General features: G+C 38.0%; 1 long non-coding RNA gene across 1 annotated transcript; it reads left to right on the forward strand.

Moving 5' to 3' along the window:
• Positions 1 to 17,470: 17,470 nt before the first annotated feature.
• Positions 17,471 to 26,000, forward strand: LOC116656860. Its single transcript, XR_004311867.1, has 3 exons — positions 17,471 to 17,519; positions 18,263 to 18,294; positions 25,914 to 26,000. It is a non-coding gene; the product is annotated as an uncharacterized LOC116656860 (long non-coding RNA).
• Positions 26,001 to 27,082: the final 1,082 nt, after the last annotated feature.

Genomic DNA, 27,082 nt, shown 5'->3' on the forward strand with positions numbered 1-27,082 from the left:
TCACACATATTCAATTCTCAGAATTGAGCATGTGTAGTGTCGTTCATTCATCTAGCATAAAGGAATGGGTAGCAGAGAAGAAACAACTACTCTGAATATTCAGTATGTTTCCTAGTGCCGGTTTGATGTTCATGGTGTTTTCACTGTAAAACAAACTTGTAGCTAGCACCTCACTATAGATATGTATTTAGTGTAGTTCCCCTCTCAAAGAAACTCTTCCCAAGAAGCAAGGAAATGGATGGATTTCACACACATTCAACTCTCAGAATTGACTGTGTGGAGAGGTGTACATTTATCTAGCATAAAGGGAATGGGTAGCACTAGAAACACCTACTCTGATTTCTCAGTATGTTTCCTAGTGCTGGTTAGAAGGTCATCAAGTTTTCAATGTAAAACCAACTTGTAGCTAGTACCTCCCCATAGATATGTATGTAGCGTAATTCCCCACTCAAAGAAACTCTGTGTTCACAACAAGATAGAAAATGGAAGGCTTTCACACACATTCAACTCTCAGAGTTGAGCATGTGGAGAGGAGTTCATTTGTCTAGCATAAAGGGAATGGGTACCAATAGAATTTCTTACTCTGATTTCTCAGTATGTTTCCAAGAGCCCCTTGGAAGTTCATGCTAATTTCACTGTCAAACCGACTGGAACTTTTACCTCCAAATAGATATGTATGTAGTGTTATTCCCAAATGAAACTCTGTGTTCTGCACAGGCTAGGTGATTGACAGCTTTCAACACAGTCAAATCTCAGAATTGAGCATGTGTATAGGCGTTCATTCATCTAGCATAAATGCAATGGCTAACACTAGAAACACTTTGTCTGAATTCTCAGACTTTTTCCTAGTGCCTGTTTTCAGTTCAGGCTTTTTTCAGTGTAAAACAAATTTGGAGCCAGTAACTCCTCATACATATCTAGGTAGCATAGTTCCCCACTGAAGAAAATTCTGTGTTCACAAGTTAAGTGATTGATGGGTTTCACACATATTTAACTCTCAGAACTGAGCATGTGGAGAGGCATTTGTTCATCTAGCATAAAGGGAATGAGTAGCACTAGAAACACTTACTGTGAATTCTCAGTATCCTTCCTTGTGCTGGGTTGAAGTACATGAAGTTTTCAATGTAAAACCGAGTTGGAGCTTCTACCTCCCAATATATATGTATGTAGTGTATTACCCCACTCAATACAGTGTGTTCCCAACAAGCTAGGTGATTGACAGCTTTCACACAGATTGAACTCTTAGAATTGAACAGGGATAGAGTCGTTCCTTCATCTAGCATAAAGGGACTGGGAAGCAAAGAAACACTTACTCTGATTTCTCACTATGTTTGCTAGGACCAGTTTGAAGTTCATGCAGTTTTCACTTTAAAACCTAGTTGGAGCTAGAACCTACCCATATATATGTATGTTGTGTAGTTCCTCACTCAAAAAAAGTGTTCCCAACAAGCTAGGTGATTGACTGCTTTCACACACATTTAACTCTCAGAATTGAGCAGGAGGAAAATCGTTCATTCATCTAGCATAAAGCGATTGGGTAGCATTGGAAACACTTACTCTGATTTCTCAGTATGATTCTGAGTACCGTTTTTAAGTACATGCACTTTTCACTGTAAAACTGAGTTGAAGCTAGTACCTCCCCATATATATGTATGTAGTGGTGTTACCCACTGAAAAGAAACTTTGTGATCCCAACAAGCTAGGGGATTGACGACACTCACATGCATTCAACTCTCAGATTTCATCATGTGTAGAGGTGCTTGTTCATTTAGCATAAAGAGAATATTTTGCAGTAGAAACACTTACTCTGGTTTCTCAGTATGTTTCTTTTGCTGGTTAGAAGTTGATACACTTTTCACTGTAAAAACGAGTTGGAGCTAGGACCTCTCAATATATATGTATGTAGTATAGTACCCCATTCAAAACAAAGTGTTCCCAACAAGCTAGGTGATTAATGGCTTTCACACACATTCAATTCTCTGAATTGAGCATGTGGAGAGTCATTCATTCATCTAGCATAAAGGGAATGGATAGCACTGGAAACAGTTACTCTGATTTCTCAGTATGTTTGCTCATGCCGTTTTGAAGTTCATGCTGTTTTCACTGTAAAACCGAGTTGAAGCTAGTAACTCCCCATATATATGTATGTAGTGCAGTTCCCCACTGAAAAGGAACTGTGTGTTCCCAACAAGCTAAGTGATTCATGGCTTTCACACACATTCAAATCTCAGAATTGAGTATGTGGAGAGACGTTCATTCATCTAGAATAAAGGGAATGGATAAAAGTAGAAACACTTACTCTGAATTCTAAGTATGTTTCCTAGTTCCGGTTTGAAGTTCATGCAGTTTTCTCAGTAAAACCAAGTTGAAGCTTGTACCTCCCAATATATATTTATGTAGTGTAGTTCCCCACTGAAAAGAAACATTGTGTTCCCAATAAGCTAGATGATTGATGACTTTCACACACATTTAAATCTAAGAATTGAGCATGTGGTGAGGCGTTCGTTCATCTAACATAAATGGAATGGGTAGCAGTAGAAACACTTACTCTAATTTCTGAGTAGGTTTCCTAGTTCCAGTTTGAAGTTCTTGCATTTTTCACTGTAATACCGAGTTGTAGCTAGTACCTCTCCATATAAATGTATGTAGTTTATTTCCCCAATCAAAACAAACTTTGTGTTCCCAACAAGCTAGGTGATTAATGGCTTTCACACACATTCAACTCTCAGAAATGAGCATGTGGAAAGGCGTTCATTCATGTAGCATATAGGGGTTGGGTAGCAGAAGAAACTATTACTCTGATTTCTCAGTATGTTTCCTTGTGCCAGTTTGAAGTTCATGAAATTTTCACTGTACCTCTGAGTTAGAGCTAGTATCTCCCTTTTTATATGTATGTAGTGATGTTCACCACTGAAAAGAAACTTTGTGATCCCAACAGGCTAGGTGATTGATGGCTTTCACACGCATTCAACCCTCAGATTTTATCATGTGTAGAGGTGCTCGTTCATCTAGCATATAGAGAAAGTTTTGCAGTATAAACACTTCCTCGGATTTCTCAGTATGTCTCCTAGTGCCAATTTGAATTTCATGCAGTTTTCAGTGTAAAACCTAGTTGTAGATAGTGCCTCCCCATATATATGTTGTAGTGTAGTTTCCCACTGAAAAGAAACTGTTTTCCCAACAAGCTAGGAGATGGACTGCTTTCAAACTTATTCAACTCTTAGATTTGAGCATGTGGGGAACCATTCATTAATCTAGCATAAAGGGAATGGGTAACACTAGAAACACTTTCTCTGATTTCTCAGTATGTTACCAAGTTCCGGTTTTCAGTTCTTGCTGTTTTCAGTGTAAAACCGTGTTGGAGCTAGTGCCTCCACATATATATCAATGTAACATAGTTCCCCACTGAAGGAAAACCTGTGTTCCCTACAAGCTAGCTGTTGGATGGCTTTCAAACACATTCAACTCTTGGAATTGAGCATGTGGAGGGGTGTTCGTTCCTCTAACATTAAGGGAATTGGTAGCACTAGAAACAATTACTATGATTTCTCATTTTGTTGACTAGTTCAGTTTTGTATTTCATGCAGTTGTCAGTGTAAAACCGACTTGGAGCTTGTACCACCCCATTGTTATGAATGTAGCATAGTTCCCAACTCAAAGAAACTCTGTGTTCCAAACAAGCTAGATGATGTTCGGCTTTCACACACATTCAACTCTCAGAATTGAGCCCGTGAAGAGGCATTCATTCATCTAGCATAAAGCGAATGTGTAACACTAGAAACACTTACTCTGATTTCTCAGTAGGTTTCCTAGTGCCGGTTTTCAGTTCATGCATCTTTTCAGTGTAAACCCGAGTTGGCGCTTGTACCTCCCCATATATAGCTATGTAGGATACTTAGCCATTGAAGGATATTCTGTGTTCCCAACAAGCTAACTGATGGACGTCTTTCACACAAATTCCACTCTTGGAACAGATCCTGTTGAGAGACCTTCATACATCTAGCATAAAGAAATTGGTAGCATTATAAACCCGTACTCTGATTTCTCAGCATGTTTCCTAGAGCTGGTTTTCAGTTCATGCAGTTTTCAGTGTAAAACCGAGTTGGAGCTAGTACCTCCTCTTAAATATATATGTAGCATAATTTTCCACTCAAAGACACTCTGTGTTCCCAAGAACTTAAGTGACTGATGGCTTTCACACATATTCAATTCTCAGAATTGAGCATGTGTAGATTCGTTCATTCATCTAGCATAAAGGAATGGGTAACACTGGAAACACCTACTCTGAATTCCCAGTATGTTTCCTAGTTCTGTTTGATGTTTAGGGTGTTTTCACTGCAAAACCGACTTGCAGCTGGCACCTCCCCATAGATATGTATTTAGTGTAGTTCCCCTCTAAAAGAAACTCTGTTCCCATATAGCAAGGAAATGGACGGAATTCACACACATTCAACTCTCAGAATTGAACGTGTGGAGAGGCATACGTTTATCTAGCATAAAGGGAATGGGTAGCACTAGAAACACCTACTCTGATTTCTCAGTATGTTTCCTAGTGCCGGTTTGAAGTTCATCCTCTTTTCAATGTAAAACCAACTTGTAGTTAGTACCTCCCATAGATATGTTTGTAGCGTAGATCCCCACTCAAAGAGACTCTGTGTTCCAACAAGTTAGAAAATAGGAGGATTTCACACACATTCAACTCTCAGAGTTGAGCACATGGAGAAGAGTTCATTCATCTAGCATAAAGGGAAAGTGCAGCACTAGAAATTCTTACTCTGATTTCTCAGTATGTTTCCAAGTGCCCATTGGAAGGTCATGCTATTTTCACTGTCAATCCAATTGGGAGCTACTACCTCCCAATTGATATGTATGTAGTGTAGTTCCCCAATGAAGGAAACTCTGTTCCCAACAAGCTAGGTGATTGATGGCTTTCAACACATTCAACTCTCAGAATTGAACATGTGTATGGGATGTCGTTCATCTAGCATAAATGGAATGGCTAACACTAGAAACACTTTGTCTCAGTTCTCAGACATTTTCCTAGTGCCTGTTTTCAATTCATGCTTTTTCACTGTAAAACCAATTTGAAGCCAGTAACTCCTCATACATAGCTATGTAGCATAGTTCCCCACTGAAAAAAATTCTGTGTTCACAAGTTAGGTGATGGGTTTCACAAACATTCAAGTCTCAGAACAGAGCATGTGGAGAGGCATTTGTTCATCTAGCATAAAGGGAATGGGTAGCACTAGAAACACTGAATGTTAATTCTCAGTATGTTTCCTTGTGCTGGTTTTAAGTTTATGCTGTTTTCAGTTTAAACCCAAGTAGAAGCTAGTACCTAACCATTGATATGCATGTAGTGTATTTCCCCACTTACAGAATGTCTGTGTTCCCAACAAGATAGGAAATGGAAGATTTTTACACACACTGAACTCTCAGAATTGAAACTTTGAAGAGGGGTTCCTTCATGTAACATAAAGGGAATGGGCAGCACTCTGATTTCTCTTACATTTCCTAATGCCAGTTTGAGTTCATGCTGTTTTCACTGTAAAACTGACTGCAGCTAGTACCTCCCCATAGATATGTATGTAACATAGTTCCTCAATCAAAGATACTCTGTGTTCCAAACAAGCTAGGAGATGGGAGGCTTTCACACACATTCAACTATCAGAATCGAGCATGTGGAGAGGCCTTCATTACTCTAGCATAAAGGGAATGTATAGCACTGGAAACAGATACTCTGACTTCTCAGTATGCTTCCTAGAGCCTGTTTTCTGTTCATTCTGTTTTCAGCATAAAACTGAGTTGGAGCTGGTGCCTACAAATACATAGCTATGTAGCATACTTCCCCATGGAAGGAAATTCTGTGTTCCCAACAAGGTAGTTGATGGACAGCTTTCACACAAATTCAACTCTCTGAATTGAGCACATGGAGAGGCGTTCGTTCATCTAGCATAAATGGAATGGTTAACACTAGAAACACGTTGTCTGATTTCTCAGAATGTTTCCTAGTGCCTGTTTTCAGTTCATGAATTTTCAGTGTAAAACCAAGTTGGAGTCAGTACCTCCTCATTCATAGCTATGTAGCATAGTTCCACACTGAAGGAATTTCTGTGTTAACAACAAATTCACTGGTGGATGGCTTTCACACAATTTCTACTATCAGAATTGAGCATGTGGAAAAGAGTTTGTTCATCTAGCATAAAGGGAAATGGTAGCACTATAAACACATTCTCTGATATCTCAGTATGTTTTCAATGCCGGTAATATTTTCATGCTCTTTTCAGTGTAAAATGGAGTTGGGGCTTGTGCTTCCCCATACAACTGTATATAGCATAATTCCTCAATGAAGCAAATTCTGTGTTCCCAACAAGCTAGCTGATGGACGGCATTCACACTCATTCAACTCTCAGAATTGAGCATGTGGAGAGACGTTCTTTCATCTAGCATAAAGGGAATGGATAGGAGTAGAAACACTTTGATTTCTCAGTATGTTTCCTAATGCCAGTGTGAAGTTCATGTAGTTTTCACTGTAAAACCGAGTTGGAGGTAGCATTTCCCCATATATATGTATGCAGTGTATCCCTACACAAAATTAAGTGTATGTTCCCAACAAGCTAGGCGATTGCCAGCTTCCTTCACACACATTGAACTCTCAGAATTGAGCAGGTGTAGAGGTGTTCTTTCATCTAGCATAAAGGGAATGGGTAACACTGAAAACACTTTGAATTCTCAGTATGATTCCTAGTGCCATTTTGATGTTCATGCACTATTCACTGTAATACTGAGTTGAAGCTAGTACATCCCCATATATAAGTATGTTGTGAAGTTCCCCACTCAAAAGAAACTGTGTTTTCACAACAAGATTGATGATTGACGGCTTTCACACACATTCAACTCTCAGAATTGAGCAGGTGTAGAGTCGTTTGTTCTTCTAGCATAAAGGGAAAGGTTAGCACTGAAAACACTTAGTCTGACTTCTCAGTATGTTTCCTAATGCCAGTGCGAAGTTCATGCAGTTTTCACTGTAAAACAGAGTTGGAGCTAGTACCTACCCATGTATATGTAAGTAGTGCATTTCCCCACTGAAAAGAAACTTTGTGTTCCCAACAAGCTAGGTGATCGATGAATTTCACACACAGTGATGTCTCAGAATTGAGCATTTGGGGGGGCGTTTGATCATATAGCATAAAGGGAATGGGTAACAGTGCACACATTCTGATATCTCAGTATGTTTCCTTTTGCCGGTTTGAAGTTCATGCACATTTCACTGTAAAACCGAATTGGAGCTAATACCTACCAATATATATGTATGTAGTGTAATGACCCACTCAAAACAGTGTGTTCCCAACAAGCTAGGTGATTGTCAGCTTTGACACACATTCAACTCTCTTAATTGAGCATGTGGAGAGGTAGTCCTTCATCTAGCATAAAGGGAATGGGTAGCACTGTAAACACTTACTCTGATTTCTCAGTATGTTTGTAAGTGCCGTTTTGACGTTCATGCAATTTTCACTATAAAACCGAGTTGGAGCTAGTACATCCCCATATATATGTAAATAGTGCATTTCCCCACTGAAAAGAAACTTTGTGTTCCCAACAAGCTGGGTGATTGAGGGATTTCACACAAATTCAAGTCTCAGAATTTAGCATGTGGAGAGACGTTCGTTCATCTAGCATAAAGGGAATGGGTTGCAGTAGAAACACTTACTCTGGTTTCTCAGTATGTTTCCTAGTGCCTGTTTTAAGTTCATGCACTTTTCACTGTAAAATCGAGTTGGAGCTAGTACCTCCCAATATATATGTATGTACTGTAGTACCCCACACAAAACTGTGTGTTCCCAACAAGGTAGGTAATTGATGATTTTCACACACATTCAACTCTCAGAAATGAGCATATGGAGAGGCGTTTGTTCATCAAGCATAAAGAGAATGGTTAGCAGTAGAAAGACTTAGTCTGATTTCTCAGTATGTTTCCTCATGCCGGTTTAAATATCATGCAGTTTTCAAAGTAAAACCGAGTTGGAGCTAGTAGAACCCATATCTATGTAAGTAGTGCAGCTCCACACTGAAAAGAATCTTTGTGTTCCCACAAGCTAAGTGACTGGAGGCTTTCACACACATTCAACTACCAGAATTGAGCATATGGAGAAGTGTTCTTTCATGTAGCATATAGGGAATCGTTAGCAGAAAGAAAATTTGCTGTGATTTCTCAGTATATTTCCTAGTGCCACTTTGAAGTTAATGCAGTTTTCACTGTAAAACTGATTTGGCGCTATTACTTCCCCATATATATGTAAAGAGTGCTTTTCCTCACTGAAAATAATCTTTGTGTTCCCAAACAGCGAGGTGATTGAGGGATTTCACACACATTCAAGTCTCAGAATTGAGCATGTGGAGAGGCATTCATTCATCTAGCATAAATGGAATGGGAAGCAGTAGAACAATTTCTGTATTTTCTCAGTATGTTTCCTAGTGCCAGTTTGAAGTTCATGCAGTTTTCATTGTAAAACAGATTTGGAGCTAGTACCTCCCAATATATATGTATGCAGTGTAGTTCCCCACTCAAAACAAGCTGTGTGTTCCAAACAAGCTATGTGATTGATGGCTTTCTCACATATTGAATTTTCAGATTTGAGCAGGTGTAGATGTGTTCATTCATCTAGCCAAAAGGGAATGCGTAGCACTAGAAACACTTACACTGATTTCTCAGTATGTTTCCTAGTGCCAGTTTGACTTTCATCTAGTTTCACTGTAAAACCGTGTTGGAATTTGTACCTCCTCATGTATATGTATGTAGTGCAGTTCCCCACTGAAAAGAAATTTTGTGTTCCCAACAAGCTAGGTGATAGTAGGCTTTCACATACGTTCAAGTCTCAGAATTGAGCATGTGGAGAGGCATTTGTTCATCAAGCATAAAGGAAATGTGTATCACTGGAAACACTTACTGTGATTTCTCTATATCTTTCCTAGAGCCAGTTAGAATTTCATGCAATTTTCACTGTAAAATGGAGTTGAAGCTAGAACCACCCCATAAATATATATATATATGTACTGTTCTTCCCCACTCAAAACTAACTGTGTGTTCTGAACAAGCTAGGTGATAGACGGCTTTAACACACATCCAACTGTAATAATTGAGCATTTAGAGAGGTGTTCGTTCATCTAGCATAAAGGGAATGGGTAGCAGAAGAAACACTTAATCTGATTTCTCAGTATGTTTCCTAGTGCAGTTTTAACGTTCATGCAGTTTTCACTGTAAAATGGAGTTGGAGCTTGTACCTCCCCATATATATGTATGTAGTGAAGTTCCCTACTCAAAACAAACTGTATGTTCCCAACAAGATAGGTGATTGATGGCTTTCACACATATTGAACTCTCAGATTTGAGCAAGTGTAGAGGTGTTCATTCAACTAGCACAAAGGGAATGGGTAGCAATGGAAACACTTACTTCTATTTCTCAGATTGTTTCATAGTGCCAGTTTGAATTTCATGCCATTTTCACAGTAAAAACGAGTTGGGGCTAGTACCTCCCAATATATGTATGTAGTGCAGCCACCAACTGAAAAGAAACATTGTGTTCCCTCAAGTTAGGTTATTGACGGCTTTCACACACATTTAACTCTCAAAATTGAGCATATGGATATGTGTTCATTCATCTAGCATAAAGGGAATGGCTAGCAGTTGAAACACTTACTCTGATTTCTCAGTATGTTTCCTAGTGCCACTTTGAAGTTCACATAATTTTCACAGTAAAATCGTTTTGGAGCTAGTACCTCCCCATATATATGTATGTAGTGCCGTTCCCCACTCAAAAGAATCTTTGTGTTCCCAAGAAGCTATATGATTGTCGGCTTTCACACATATTCAGTTCTCAGAATTGAGCATGCAGAGAGGCGTTAGTTCATCTAGCATATAGGGAAAGGGTAGCAGTAAAAAAATTAACTCTGAATTCTCAGTATGTTTCCTAATACTGGTTTGAAGTTCATGCAGTTTTCACTGTAAAACCGTGTTGGGGCTACATCCTACTAACATAAATTTTTGTAGTTTAGTTCCCCAATCAAAACAAACTGTGTGTTACCAAAAAGCAAGTTGATTGAATGCTGTCACACACATTCGACTCTCAATATTGAGCACCTGTTGAGGCGTTTGTTCATCTAGTATAAAGGCAATGGGTAGAATTGGAAACACTATGATTTCTCAATATGTTCCCTTGTGCTGGTTTGAAGCTCATGCATTTTTCACTATAAAACCATGTTGAAGCCAGTATTTCCCCATATATATATATGAAGAATAATTCCCCAATCAAAACAAAATTTGTGTTCCCATCAAGCTAGGTGATTGACAGCTTTCACACACATTGAACTCTGAGAATTTAGTAGGTGTAGAGACGTTCATTCATCTAGTATAAAGGGAATGGTAAGCAGTAGAAACAATTATTCTGGTATCTCAGTATGTTTCCTAGTGCCATTGGAAGTACATGCAGTTTTCACTGTAAAACCGAGTTGGAGCTAGTACCTCCACATATATATGTATATAGCACAGCTCCCCACTTAAAAGAAATTTGTTTTCCCATAAGCTAGGTGATTGAAGGCTTTCACACAAATTCACCTATCAGAGTTGTGCATGTGGAGAATTGTTGGTTCGTCTATCATAAATGGAATGGGTAGCAGAAGAAACATTTACTCTGATTTCTCAAAATGTTTCCTAGTGCTGGTTTGAAGTTCATGCAGTTTTCAATGTAAAACCGTGTTGAAGCTAAAACCTCACATATATATGTATGTAGTGTAGTTCCCCAATGGAAACACACTATGTGTTCTGAACAAGCTTGATGTTTGACTGATTTCACACACAATGAACTCTCAGAATAAGCAGGTGCAGAGGCGTTCATTCTTCTAGCATACAGGGAATGGGTAGCAGTGTAAAAAGTTTCTCTGATTTCTCAGTGTGTTTCCTAGTGCTGGTTTGAAGTTCATGAAGTTTTCATTGTAAAACCAAGTTGGAGCTATTACCTGCCCACATATATGTATGTAGTGTAGTTCCCCAATCAAAACAAACTGTGTATTCCCAACAAGCTAGGTGATGGATAGCTTTCACAAACATACAACTCTCAGAACTGAGGAGGTGTATAGACATTCGTTTATCTAGCATATAGGGAATGGTTATCAGTATAAACACTTACTCTGATTTCTCAGTACGTTTCCTAATGCTGGTTAGAATTTCATACATTTTTCACTGTAAAACCCATTTGGAGCATGTACCTCCCCATATATATGTATGTAGTGTAGTTCCCGACTGGAAAAATCTCTGTTTTCCACAAGCTAGGTGTTTGACAGCTTTCACACACGTTGAACTCTCAGATGTGAGTATGTTGAGAGGCGTTCGTTCATCTAGTATAAAGGGAATGGTTAGCAGTAGAAACACTTACTCTGATTTCTCAGTATGAATCCTAGCGCTGGTTAGAAATTCATGAAATTTTCTCTGTAAAACTGAGTATGAGCTAGTATCTCTCAATATATATTTATGTAGTGTATTTCCCCACTAAAAACAAACTGTGTGTTCCCAACAAGCTAGGTGATGAGTGGCTTTCCACACATTCAACTTTCAGCATTGAGCAGGTCTAGAGGCGTTCATTCATCTAGCATAAATTGAATGAGTATCAATAGAAACACTTACTCTGACTTCTCACTTAGTTTCCTAGCGCCAATTTGACGTTCATGCAGTTTTCAGTGTAAAACCGATTTGCAGCAAGTATCTTCCGGTATATATATATGTATTTAGTGTTGTTCCCCACTCAGAAAAACTACGTTTTCCCAACAAGCTCGGTGATTCATGCATTTCACACACATTCAGCTCTCACAATTTAGCATGTGGACAGGCGTTTTTTCATGTCACATAAAGGGAATGGGTAGCAGTAGAAACACTTACCCTGAAATCTCAGTATGTTTGTTAGTGCTGGATTGAAGTTCATGCAGTTTTCACTGTAAAACAGAGTTGGAGTTACTACATCCCCATATATTTGTATGTATTATAGTTCCCAACTCAGAAGTAACTGTCTGTTCCCAAAAAGTAGGTGATTGATGACTTTCACACGCATTCAAATCTCAGACATTATCATGTGGAGAGGCGTTTATTCATCTAGCATAAAGAAAATGGTTAGCAGTAGAAACACTTACTCTGTTTTCTCAGTATGTTTCCTAGTGCCTGTTGGAAGTTCATGCAATTTTCACTTTAAAACCGAGTTGGAGCTAGTGTCTACCCAAATATATATGTATGTAGTGTAGTTCCCCATTCAAAACAAAGTGTATTTTCCCAACAAGCTAGGTGACTGACAGTTTTCACACACATTAAACTCTCAGTATTGAGCAGGTGTAGAGGCATTCATTCATCTAGCATAAAGGGAATGGGTAGTAGAAGAAACACTTACTCTGGTTTCTCAGTATGTTTCATAGTGCCAGTGTGAAATTCATGTAGTTATCACAGTAAACAGATTTCCAGATAGTACATCCTCATATATATGTATGTAGTGTAGTTCCCCACTCAAAACAATCTGTGTATTCCCAACAGGCTAGGTAATGGATGGCTTTCACACACATTGAACTCTCAGAATTGAGCAGGTGTAGAGGCATTCATTCATCTAGCATAAAGGGAATGTGTAGAAGTAGAAACACTAACTCTGATTTCTCAGTTTGTTTCCTCATCCTGGTTTGAAATTCATGCAGTTTTTAAAGTAAACCCGAGTTGGAGATATTACCTCCCTATATATATGTATGTAGCGTATTTCCCCACTCAAAACAAACTGTGTATTTCAAAAAGCTTGGTGATGAATGGCTTTCACACATTCAACTCTCAGAATTGAGAAGGTGTAGAGTCACTTGTTCATTAAGCAAAAATGGGATGGGTAGCACTAGAAACACTTACTCTGATTTGTCAGTATGTTTCCAAGTTTCAGTTTGAATTTCATGCATTTTTCACTGTAAAATCGAGTTGTAGCCTGTACCTACCCATATATATGTATGAAGTATATTTCCCTACTCAAAATAAACTTTGTTTTACCAACAAGATATGTGACAGCTTTCACACACTTTCAACTCTCAGAATTGAGCATGTGGAAAAGCGTTCGTTCATCTAGCATAAAGGGATTGGTTATCAGTATAAACACTTACTCTGATTTCTCAGTAGTTTTCCTAGTGCTGGTTGAAGTTCATGCAGTTTACACAGTAAAATCGAGTTCAATCTAGTAACTCCCCATATATATGTATGTAGTGTAGTTCCCTACTCAAAACAAACTTTGTATTCCCAACAAGCTAATTGACTGATGACTTTTAGACACATTGATCTCTCAGAATTGAGCAAGTGTAGTGGCATTCATTCACCTAGCTTAAGGGAAATGTTAGCCCTGAAATACTTACACTGATTTCTCTGTATGTATCCTAGTGCCAGTTTGAATCTCATGCAGTTTTCACTGTAAAACCGATTTGGAGCTAGTAATTCCCTATATATGTATATGCAGTGTATTTTCCCACTCAAAAAAAACTGTGTGTTCCCAGCAAGCTAGGTGATTGACAGCTTTCATGAACAATGAACTCAGAATTGATTAGGTGTAGAGGCATTCATTCATCTAGCATAAAGGAATGGGAGCACGGTAAACACTTAGTCTGGTTTGTCAGTATGTCTCATAATGCCAGTTAGAATTTCATGAATTTTTCACTGTAAAATGGAGTTGGATCTAGTAACCCCATATATATTTATGTAGTGTAGTTCCCCACTGGAAACAAACTGTGTGTTCCCAACAAGTTAGGTGTTTGATAAATTTTAAACACTTTGAACTCTCAGAATTGAGCAGGTGTAGAGGCATTCATTCATCTAGCATAAAGGGAATGGGTAGCACTGTAAACATTTCCTCTCATTTATCAGTATGTTTATTAGTGCCGGTTTGAATTTCATGCAATTTCATGGTAAAACCGAATTGGAGCTAGTATCTACCCTTATATATGAATGAAGTGTAGTATCCTATCAAAACAAAGTGTGTGTTCCCAACAAGCTAGGTGATTGACGGTTTTCACACACAGTAAATTCTCAGAATTGAGCAGCTGTAGAGGCATTTGTTCATCTAGTAGAAAGGGAATGGGTAGCAGTAGAAACACTTACTCTGATTTCTCAGTATGTTTCCCAGTGCTGATTTGAAATTCATGCAGTTTTAACTGTAAAACCGGGTTGCAGCTTGTACATTCCTATATATATGTATGTAGTGTAGTTCCCCACTGAAAAAATCTGCTGTTCCTAATAAGCTGGGTGATTAACAGCTTTAACACACATTGAAATGTCAGAGTTGAGCAGGTGTAGAGCATTCATTCATCTAGCATAAAGGGAATGGGTAGCATTAGAAACACTTTGATTTCTCAGTATGTTTCCTAGTGCTGGTTTGAATTTCATGAATTTTTCAGTGTAAAACAGATTTGGATCTATTACCACCCCATATATATGTATGTAGTGTATTTCACCATTGGAAACAAAGTGTGTGTTGCCAACAAGCTAGATTTTTGACTGATTTCTCACACACTCAACTCTCAGAATTGAGCAAGAATAGAGGCATTCGTTTATCTAGCATAGAGTGAATGGTTGGCACTGTAAACAATTACTCTGATTTCTCAGTATGTTTCTTAGTGCCGGTTTGAATTTCATGCAGTTTTCACTGTAAAATAGAGGTGGACATAGTATGTCTCAACATATACATATATATATATATATATGTAGTGCAGTTCCCCAAACAAAACATACTGTGTTCCCAACAAGTTAGGTGACTGATGGCTTTCACACACATTGAATTCTCTTCATTGAGTATGAATAGAAGTGTTCATTCATCTAGCATAAACAGAATGGTTAGCACTACAAACACTAACTCTGACTTCTCAGTACGTTTCCTAGTGCCAGTTTGAAGTTTACACAGTTTTCACTGTAAAACTGGGTTGTAGCTAGTACCTCTCCATATATATGTATGTAGTGCAGTTCCCAACTGAAAAGAAACTTTTTGTTCCCTCAAGATATGTTATTGATGGCTTTCACATTCAACACTCATAACTGAGCCTATAGAGATGCGTTCATTCATCTACCATAAAGGTGATGGCTAGAAGTTGAAACACTTGCTCTGAATTCTCAGTATGTTTCCTAGTGCCAGTTTGTACTTCACACAGCTTTCACAGTAAAATAGATTTGAAGCTAGTACCTCCCTATATATATGTATATACCATAGTTCCCAACTGAAAGCAAACTTTGTGTTCCCAAAAGCTAGGTGACTGATGACTTTCAGACATATTGAACTCCGAGAATTGAGCAGGTGTAGATGAGTTCATTCATCCAGCAAAAACAGAATGAGAAGCACTGTGAACACTTACTCGATTTCTCAGTATTTTTTTCTTGTGCCAGTTTGAAATTCATGCAGTTTTTACTGTAAAACCAAATTGGAGCTTGTGTCTCCCCATATATATTTAAGTAGTGTATTTCAGGACTCTAGACAAACTGTGTCCCCACAAGCTAGGTAAATGATGGCATTCACACACATTAATCTCTCATAATTGAGTATGTGGAGAGACTATCAATCATCTAGCATAAGTAGAATGGGTAGCATTAGAAACAATTATTCTGATTTCTCAGTATGTTTGATAGTGCCACTTTGAATTTCATGCAGTTTTTACTGTAAAACCGAGTTGAAGCTGGTACCTCCACATAATATGTATGTAGTGTAGTTCCCCACTCTAAACAAGTTGTGTTTTCCCAAAAGCTAGGTGAGTGACGACTTTCAGACACATTGAACTCGTTGAATTGAACAGGTGTTGAGGTGTTAGTTCATCTAGCATAAAGTGAATGGGTAGCAGTAGAAACACTTGCTCTGAATTCTGAGTATGTTTCCTAGTGCTGGTTTGACGTTCATGCTGTTTTTACTGTAAAACCTAGTTGAAGCTAGTACATCCACATAAATATGTATGTAGTGTAGTTTCCCACACAAAAGAAACTGTGTGTTCCCAACAAGCTAGATGATTGGCAGCTTTCACACACATTCAGCTCTCAGAATTGAGCATCTGGCGAGGTGTTCATTCATCTACCATAAAGCGAATTGTTAGCAGTAGAAACACTTATTCTGATTTCTGAGTATGTTTCCTTGTGACAGTTTGAATTTCTTGCACATTTCACTGTAAAACCGATTTGTAGCTAGTGTGTCCCATATATATGTATGTAGTGATGTTCCCCACAGAAAAGAAACTTAGTGTTCCCAGCAAGCTAGGTGATTGACAGCTATGAAACACATTCAAATCTCAGAAATGAGCATGTGCAGAGGCGGTCGTTCATCTAGCATATAGGGAATGGTTAGCATTGGAAACACTTACTCTGATTTCTCAGTATATTTTCTAGTGCTGTTATGAAGTTCATTCATTTTTCACTATAAAAGCAAATTGGAGCTAGTACCTCCCCATATATATATATATGTATTGTATTTCCCTAATCAAAGCAAACTTTCAGTTCATAACAAGCTAGGTGATGGATAGCATTCACAAACATACAACTTTCAGAACTGAGGAGATGTAGAGGTTTTCGTTAATCTAGCATATAGGAAATGGTTATCAGTATAAACACTTGCTCTGATTTCTCAGTATGTTTCCTAGTGCCGGTTAGAAGTTCACACATTTAACACTGTAAAACCGAGTTGGAGATGATACCTCCCAATATATATGGATCTAGTGTGGTTTCCAACTGAAAAAAACTCTGTGTTCCCAACAAGCTATGTGTTTGTTGGCTTTCAAACACGTTGAACTCTCAGATTTGAGCATGTGGAGAGGAGTTCGTTCATCTAGCTTAAAGGGAATGGTAGAAATAGAAACAATTACTTAGATTTCTTAGTATGTGAACTAGTTCCTGTTTGAATTTCATGAAATTTTCACTGTAAAACCGAGTAGGAGCTAGTACCTCCCAATATATAAGTATGTAGTGTAGTTCCCCACTCAAAACAAACTGCATGTTCCCAACAAGCTATGTGATGGATGGCTTTCACACACATTCAAATCTCAGCATTGATCAGATCTAGAGGCGTTCTTTCATCTAGCATAAACAGAATGGGTAGCAATTGAAACATTTACTCTGATTTCTCAGTATGTTTCTTAGTGCCGGTTTGAACTTCATGCAGTTTTCTTTGTAAAACCGAGTAGGAGATAGTACATCCCCATATTTATGTATGTATTATAGTTCCCCACAAAAGAAACTGTGTGTTCCCAACAATGTAGGTGACTGAAGGCTTTCACATGCATTCAAATCTCAGAAATGATCATGGGGGAGGCGTTCGTTTATCTAGCATAAATAAATGCATAGCAGTAGAAACACTTACTCTGTTTTCTCAGTATGATTCTTAGTGCTGGTTTGAATTTCATGCAGTTTTCACTGTAAAACCGATTTGAAGCTAGTACTCCACATATATTTGTATGTAGTGTAGTTCCCCAATGGAAAGAAACTGTGTCTTCCCAACAATGTATGTGTTTGACAAATTTCACACCCATTGAACTCTCAGAATTGAACATGTGTAGAGGCGTTCGTTCACCTATCATAAAGGGAATGGGTAGCACTGTAAACAATTCCTCTGTTTTCTCATTATGTTTCCTAGTGCCAGTTTAATGTTCATGCAGTTTTCACTGTAAAACCGATTTTTGTTTAGTACCTCCCCATATATATGTATGTAGTGCAGTTCTCCACTGAAAAGTGTCTCTGTGTTCCCAACAATCTATGTGATTGTCGGGCTTCGCACACATTCAAGTCTCAGAATTGAGCATGTGGAGAGGCATTCATTCATCTAGCATAAAGGACAAGGGTAGCAGTAGAAAAACTAACTGAGTTCTCAGTATGATTCTTAATGCCAGTTTGTAGTTCATGCAGTTTTCACTGTAAAACCATGTTGGATCTACTTCCTCCCAATATATATTTATGTAGTTTAGTTCCTCACTCAAAAAAAAACTCTGTGTTCCCAACAAGAAAGTGATTGAATGCTGTCACACACATTCAACTCTCAGAATTCAGCACTTGGTGAGGCGTTCATTCATATAGCATAAAGGAAATGAGTAGAACTGGAAACACTATGATTTCTCAATACATATCCTTGTGCCAGTTTGAAGCTCATGCATTTTTCACTGTAAAACCGTGTTGAAGCTTGTACTTCCCCATATATATATATGCGTTGTTTAATTCCCCAATCCAAACAAACTCTGTGTTCCCATCAAGCTAGGTGATTGACAGCTTTCACACACACTGTAGTCTGAGATTTGTGTAGGTGTAGAGACGTTCATTCATCTAGCATAAAGGGAATGGATAGCACTGTAAACACTTTGATTTGTCAGTATGTTTCATAGTGCCATTTGGAATTTCATGAAATTTTCACTGTAAAACTGAGTTGGAGCTAGCACATCCCCATATAAATTTATGTAGCATAGTTCCCGAATGGAAACAAACTTTGTGTTCCCAAAAGCTAGGTGTTTCATGGATTTCAGAGACATTGAACTCTCATAGTTGAGCAGGTGTACAGGCGTTCGTTCATCTAGCATAAAGGGTATGGGTAGCACTCTAAAAATTACTCTGATTTCTCAGATTGTTTCCAAGTTCCAGTTTGAAGATCGTGCAGTTTTCACTGTAAAACCGAGTTGGAGCTAGTATCTCCCTATATATATTTATGTACTGTAGTTCCCCAATCAAAACAAAGTGTGTGTTCCAAACAAGCTTGGTGATTGACAGTTTTCTCACACATTAATCTGTTAGAATTGAGCTTCTGAGAGACTTTCGTTCATCTAGCATAAAGTGAATGGGTAGCAGTAGAAACACTTACTCTGAATTCTCAGTATGTTTCCTAGTGACGGTTTGATGTTCATGCAGTTTTTAGTGTAAAACAGAGTTGAAGCTAGAATGTCCACATGGATATGTATGTAGTGTATTTTCCCACTCAAGAGAAACTGTGTGTTCCCAACAAGCTAGATGATTGACAGCTTTCACACACATTCAATTCTCAGAATTGAGCATCTGGTGAGGTGTTCATTCATCTACCATACAGTGAATTGTTAGCAGTAGAAACACTTTTTCTAATTTCTCAGTATGATTCCTAGTGACAGTTTGAATTTCATGCACATTTCACTGTAAAACCGATTTGTAGCTAGTACCTCCCATATATATTTATGTAGTGCATTTCCCCACAGAAAAGAAACTTAGTGTTCCCAAAAAGTTATTTGTTTGATGGCTTTCACACACATTGAACTCTCAGATTTGAGCATGTGGAGAGGCATTCGTTCATCTAGCTTAAAGGGAATGGTAGAAGTAGAAACACTTACTTAGATTCTTCAGTATGTGATCTAGTACCTGTTTGAATTTCATGAAATTTTCCCTGTAAAACCGAGTAGGAGCTAGTACCTCCCAATATATAAGTATGTAGTGTAGTTCCCCACTCAAAACAAACTACATGTTCCCAACAAGCCTTGTGATGGATGGCTTTCACACACAATCAAATCTCAGCATTGATCAGATCTAGAGGCTTTCGTTCATCTAGCATAAACAGATTGGGTAGCAATAGAAACACTTACTCTGATTTCTCAGTATGTTTCTTAGAGCCAGTTTGAACTTCATGCAGTCTTCACTGTAAAACCGTGTAGGAGTTAATAAATCCCTATATATATGTATGTATTATAGTTCCCCACTCAAAAGAAACTGTGTGTTCCCAACAATGTAGGTGACTGATGGCTTTCACACGGATTCAAATCTCAGAAATGATCATGTGAGTGGCGTTCGTTTATCTAGCATAAAGGATATGCGTAGCAGTAGAAACACTTACTCTGTTTTCTCAGTTTGTTTCCTAGTGCTGGTTTGAATTTCATAAAGTTTTCACTGTAAAACCGTGTTGGAGCTAGTACCTTCCCTTATATATTTATATAGTGTAGTTTCCAACTCAAAAGAAACTGTGTGTTCCCAACAATGTAGGTGACTGATGGCTTCCACTCACACTTAACTCTCAGAATAGAGCATGTGGAGAGATGATCGTTCATCTAGCATTAAGGGAATGATTTGAAGTAGAAACACTTACACTGGTTTCTCAGTATTTTTCCTAGTAACGGTTTGAATTTCATGCAGTTTTCAGTGTAAAACCGATTTGAAGCTAGTACTCCACATATATTTGTATGTAGTGTAGTTCTCCAATGGAAAGAAACTGTGTGTTCCCAACAATGTATGTGTTTGACGGATTTCACACACATTGAACTCTCAGAATTGAACATGTGTAGAGGCGTTCATTCACCTATCATAAAGGGAATGGGTATTACTGTAAACAATTCCTCTGTTTTCTCAGTTTGTTTCCTAGTGCTGGTTTAATGTTCATGCAATTTTCATTGTAAAACCAATTTTTGGCTACTACCTCCCCATATATATCTATGTAATGCAGTTCTCCACTGAAAAGTATCTCTGTGTTCCCAACAAGTTATATGATTTTCGGGCTTCACACACATTCAATTCTCAGAATTGAGCATGTGGAGTGGCGTTCATTCATCTAACGTAAAGGGAAAGGGTAGCAGTAGAAACACTTACTCTGCTTTCCTAATGCAGGTTTGAAATTCATGCAATTTTTACAGTAAATCAGATTTGCAGATAGTATATTCCCATTTGTATTTATGTACTGTATTTCCGTACTGAAAACTATCTGTGTGTTCCCAACAAGATAGGAGATTTTTAGCTTTAACACACACTCATTGATCTCTCAGAATTGAACAGGTGTAGAGGCGATCATTCATCTCGCATAAGGGGAATGGGTAGCAGTAGAAACACTAAACCTGATTTTTCAGTATTTTCCTATTTCAGGTTTGATTTTCATGCACTTTTCACTGTAAATTCGAGTTACATCTTGTACCTCCCCATATATATGTATGAATTGTATTTCCCTACTCAAAATAAACTGTGTTTTTCCAACAATCTAGGTTATTGACGACTTTCACACACATTCAACCCTCAGAAATGAGCATCTGGAGAGGCGTTCATTCATCTAGCATAAAAGGAATTGGTATCACTATAAACACTTATTGTGATTTCTCAGTATGTTTCCTAGTGCCAGGTTGAAGTTCATGCAGTTTTCACAGTAAAATTGAGTTGAAGCTAGTAACTCCCCATATGTATATGTATATAGTGTAGTTCCCGACTCAAAACACAGTGTGTTCTAAACAAGGTAGGTGATTGACGACTTTCAGACACATTGAACTCGCAGAATTCAGCAGGAGTTGAGTCATTCGTTCATCTAGCATAAAGGAAATGGGTAACAGTAGAAACACTTACTCTAAATTCTCAGTCTGTTTCTTAGTGCTGGTTTAATGTTCATGCAGTTTTTACTGTAAAACTGAGTTGAAGATAGTACATCCCATATATATGTATGTAGTGTAGTTCCCCATTGAAAACAAACTGTGTTTTCCCAACAAGCTAGGTGATTGATGACATTCACACACATTCAACTCTCAGAATTGTGCATGTGGAGAGGCGTTCATTCATCTAGCATAAAGGGAAACACCATCAGTAGAAACAAAAATACTGATTTCACAGAATGTTCACTAGTGACATTGAAATTTATGCTGTTTTCAATTTAAAACCGATTTGTTGCTTGTACTTCCCATATAGATATATGTAGTGCAGTTCCCCATGGAAAATAAACTTTGTGTTCCCAACAAGCTAGTTGAGTGACGGCTTTCAAACTCATTCAACTCTCAGAAACGAGCATGTGGAGAGGCGTTCATTCATCTAGCATATAGGGAATTGTTAGGAGTAGAAACACTTACTCTGATTTCTCAGTATGTTTCCTAAGGCCGCTTTGAATTTCATGCAATTTCCACTGTACAACCAGGTTGGAGCTAGTACCAGTCAATATGTATGTATGTATTATATTTCCCTAATCTAAAGAAACTGGGTGTTCCCAACAATCTAGGTGATTTAAGGCTTTCACACACATTCAACTCTCAGAAATCAGCATGTGGATAGTCGTTCATTCATAAGCATAAATGGAATGTGTAGCATAATAAAGAGTTACTCTGATTTCTCAGTGTTTTTCCTAGTGCCAGTTTTAACTTCATGCAGTTTTCACAGTAAAACTGAGTTGGAACATGTACCTCCCATATATATGTATGTGATGCAGTTCCCCACTGAAAAGAAACTTTGTGTTCCCAAAAAGCTAGATGTTGGACTGCTATCAAATGCATTCAACTCTCAGAATTGAGCATGTGTAGAGGCGTTCATTCATCCAGCATAATGGGTTGGTTAGCACTGGAAACACCTACTGTGATTTCTCTGTATCTTTCTTAGAGCTGGTTAGAATTTCATGCAATTTTCACTGTCGAATGGAGTTGAAGCTAGAACCACCACATATACATCTATATCTATATCTATCTATATCTATATCTATATATCTATATCTACATCTAATCTATATCTATATCTATATCTATACCTATATCTATATCTATATCTATACTGTTCTTCCCCACTCAAAAGTAACTGTGTGTTCTGAACAATCTAGTTGACTGAGTGCTTTTACACAAATTCAAATTTAATAATTGAGCATTTGCAGAGGCGTTCGTTCATCTAGCATAAAGGGAATGGTTAGCAGAAGAGACACTTACTCTGATTTCTCAGATTGTTTCCTTGCCACTTTGAAGTTCATCCACTTTTCACCATAAAAACTATTTGGGGCCAGTGTCTCCCAATATATATGTATGTAGTGCAGCTCCCAACTCAAAAGAAACTTTGGGTTCCCTCCAGCTAGGTTATTGACGGCTTTCACACACATTCAACACTCATAATTGAGCATATGGAGATGCGTTCATTCATCTAGCATAAAGGAACTGGCTAGCAGTTGAAACACTTACTCTGATTTCTCAGTATGCTTCCTAGTGTAAAGTTGAAGTTCACACAGTTTTCACAGTAAAATAGAGTTCAAGCTAGTACCTCCCTATATATATGTATATACTGTAGTTCCCCACTGGAAAACAAAACAAAAAAAAAAAACTTTGTGTTCCCAACCAGCTAGGTTACTGACGACTTTCAGACACATTGAACTCTCAGAATTGAGCAGGTGTAGAGGAGTTCATTCATCCAGCATATACGGAATGAGAAGCAGTGTGAACACGTACTCTGATTTCTCAGTATGTTTGCTTGTACCAGTTTGAAATTCATGCAGTTTTTACTGTAAAACCAAATTGGAGCTTGTGCCTCCCCATATATATGTATGAAGTGTATTTCCCGACTCCAAACAAAGTCTGTGTTCCCACAAGCTAGGTGATTGATGGCATGCACACACATTCATCTGTCATATTTGAGCATGTGGAGAAACTATCAATCATCTAGTACAAATACAGTGGGTAGCAGTAGAAACACTCTGAATTCTCAGTATGGTTCCCAGTGCCAGTATGAATTTCATGCAGTTTTCACTGTAAAACCAAGTTGAAGCAAATACCTCCCCATAAATATGTTAGTGTAGTTCCCACTCAAGAGAAATGGTGTGTTCCTGCCAGCTAGGTGTTTGACAGCTTCACACACATTCAAATCTCAAAATTGAGCATTGGGGAAACTATCCTTCATCTATCATAAAGCGAATGGCTAGCAGTAGAAACAATTATTCTGATATCTCAGTATGTTTCCTAGTGCCAGTTTGAAGTTCATGCAGTTTCCAGTGTAAAACCGAGTTGGAACTAGTACCTTTCCATATATATGTATGTAGTGCAGCTCCCCACTTAAAAGAAACTTTGTTTTCCAACAAGTTAGGTGATAGAAGGCTTTCACACAAATTCACCTCTCAGAATTGTGCATGTGGAGAATTGTACGTTCATCTAGCATAAATGGAATGGGTAGCAGTAGAAACACTTACTCTGATTTCTCAAAATGTTTCCTAGTGCCGGTTTGAAGTTCATGCAGTTTTCAAAGTAAAACCATGTTGAAACTAATACCTCATATATATATATTTAGTGTAGCTCCCCAATCAAAAAAAAACATGTGTTCCCAACAAGCTAGGTGATTGATGGATTTCACACATATTCATCTCTCATAATTCAGCATATGGAGAGGGCTTCGTTCATCTAGCTAAAAGGGAATGGTTAGCAATAGAAACACTTACTCTGATTTCTCAGTACGTTACCTAGTACCAGTTTGAAGTTCATGCATTTTTCACTGTAAAACAGATTTAGAGCTAGTACCTCCCCATATATATCTATGTAGTGTAGTTCCCCAAACATAGCAAAAAGTGTGTTTCCACCAAGCTAGGTGATTGATGGCTTTCACACACATTGAACTCTAAGAATTGAGTAGGTGTATAGGCGTAAATTCATCTAGCATAAAGTGAATGGTTAGCACTGTAAACACTTATTTTGATTTGTCAGTATGTTTCCTAGTGCCAGTTGGAATTTCATGAAGTTTTCACTGTAAACCCGAGTTGGATCTAGTCCCTCCCTGTATATATGTATGTAGTTTAATTCCCCACTGGACACAAACCTTGTGTTCCTAACAAGCTAGGTTTTTCACGGATTTCACACACATTGAACTATCAGAATTAAGCAGGTGTAGAGGCATTCGTTCATGTAGCATAAAGGATATGGGTAGCACAGTAAAAATTACTTTGATTTCTTTGTATGTTTCCAGTTCCAGTTTGAAGTTCATGCAATTTTCACAGTAAAACCGAGTAGGAGTTATTATCTCCTTATATATATGTATGTAGTGTAGTTCCCCAATCAAAACAAAGTTTGTGTTCCCAACAACCTAAGTGATTGACAGTTTTCACACACAAAAAGCTCTCAGAATTGAGCAGGTGTAAAGGCATTCATTTATCTAGCTTGAAGGGAATGGGTAGCTGAAAAAACAGTTACTCTGGTCTTTCAGTATGATTCATAGTGCCCGTTTGAAATTCATGCAATTTTCACAGTGAAACAGAGTTGCAGTTATTACATCCCCATATATATGTAAGTAGTGTAGTTCCCCACTCAAAACAATCAGTGTCTTACCAACAAGACAGGTGATAGCTTTAACATACACACATTGAACACTTAGAATTTATGTAGTGTATTTCCCCACTCAAAACAAACTGTTTGTTCCCAACAAGCTAGGTGATTGACGGCATTCACACACATTCATCTCTCATAATTGAGCATGTGGCGAGGTTTTTGTTCATATAGCGTAAAGGGAAAGTGTAGCACTGTAAAAAATAACTCTGATTTCTCAGTATATTTCCTACAGCTGGTTTGGATTTCATACAATTTTCACTGTAAAACAGAGTTGCAGATAATTAATTCCCATATATATGTATGTAATTGTTTCCCAATCGAAACAGTCTGTGTTTTCCCAACAAGATAGGTGATTGATAGACTTAACACACACATATTGAACTCTCAGAATTGAGCATGTGTAGAAGTTTGTTTAGTCTAGCATAAAGGGAATGGGTAGCAGTAGAAACACTTACTCTGATTTCACAGTATGTTTCCTAGTGCAGGTTTGAATTTCATGCAGTGTTCTCAGTAAACTGAGTTGGAGCTCTTACCTCCCTATATAATGTACGTAGTGTAGTTTCCCACTCAAAAGAAACTGTGTGTTTCCAAAAAGCTTGGTGATGGATGGCTTTTACAAACTTTATCTCTCAGAATTGAGAAGTTGTAGAGAAGTTCATTCATTAGGCATAAATGGAATCGGTAGATGTAGAAACATTTACCCTGATTTGTAAGTATATTTCCTAGTTCCAGTTTGAGTTTCATGCACTTTTCTCTGTAAAATCGAGTTACAGCTTGTACCTACTCATATATATGTATGAAGTATTGTTCCCTACTAAAAATAAACTGTATTTTTCCAACAAACTATGTGATTGACGGCTTTCAAAAACTTTCAGTTCTCAGAATTGAGAATCTGGAGAAGCGTTCGTTCATCTAGCATAAAGGGAATGGGTATCAGTATAAACACTTACTCTGATTTCTCAGTATGTTTCCTAGTACCAGGCTAAAGTTCGTGCGGTTTTCACAGTAAAACCGAGTTGGAGCTAGTACCTCCCCATATATATGTATGTAGTGCAGCTCCCCAATTTAAAGAAACTTTGTTTTCCCATAAGCTAGGTGATTGATGGCTTTCACACACATTCATCTCTCATAATCCAGCATGTGGACAGCTCTTCATTCATCTAGCATAAAGGGAATGGTTAGTCATAGAAACACTTACTCTGATTTCTTAGTATGTTTCCTAGTCTCAGTTTGAATTTCATTCAGTTTTCACTGTAAAACAGAGTTGGAACTAGTACCTCCACATATATATCCATGTAGTGTAGTTCCCCACACAAAACAAACAGTGTGTTTCCCACAAATTATATGATTGATGACTTTCACACACATTCAACTCTGAGAATTGAGCACCTGGAGAGGCGTTCATTCATCTAGCATAAAGGGATTGGGTAGCAGTAAAATCACTTACTCTGATTTCTCAGTATGTTTCCAAGTGCCAGTTTGAAGTTCATGCAATTTTCACTGTAAAAGCGAGTTAGAGCTAGTTCATCCCCACATAAAAGTATGTATTGTAGTTACCAAATCAAAGGAAGCTGCTTGTTCCCAACAAGGTAGGTGATTCACGGCTTTCACACACATTCAACTCTCAGAATTGAGCATGTGGATAGGTGTTCATTCATCTAGCATAAAGGGAATGGGTAGCAGTGAAAAAACGTTCTCTGATTTGTCAGGATGTTTCCTAGTGCCGGTTTAAAGTTCATACAGTTTTCACTGTAAAACCAGTTTATAGCTAGTACCTCCCCATATATACTTATGTATTATAGAATCCCACTCAAAATAATTTGTGTGTTCCCAACCATGTAGGTGACTGAGGGCTTTCAGACGTATTCAAATCTCAGACATAATCATGTGAAGAGGCGTAAGTTCATCAAGCATAAAGGAAATGGGTAGCAGTAGAAACATTACTCCTTTTTCTCAATATGTTTCCTAGTGCCGGTTTGAAGTTCATGCAATTTTCACTGTAAAACCAAGTTGGAGCTAGTACTTTCCCATATATATATATATA

This window comes from Camelus ferus, chromosome 16 (genome assembly GCF_009834535.1).
Source record: "Camelus ferus isolate YT-003-E chromosome 16, BCGSAC_Cfer_1.0, whole genome shotgun sequence".
Taxonomy (NCBI): Eukaryota; Metazoa; Chordata; class Mammalia; order Artiodactyla; family Camelidae; genus Camelus; species Camelus ferus.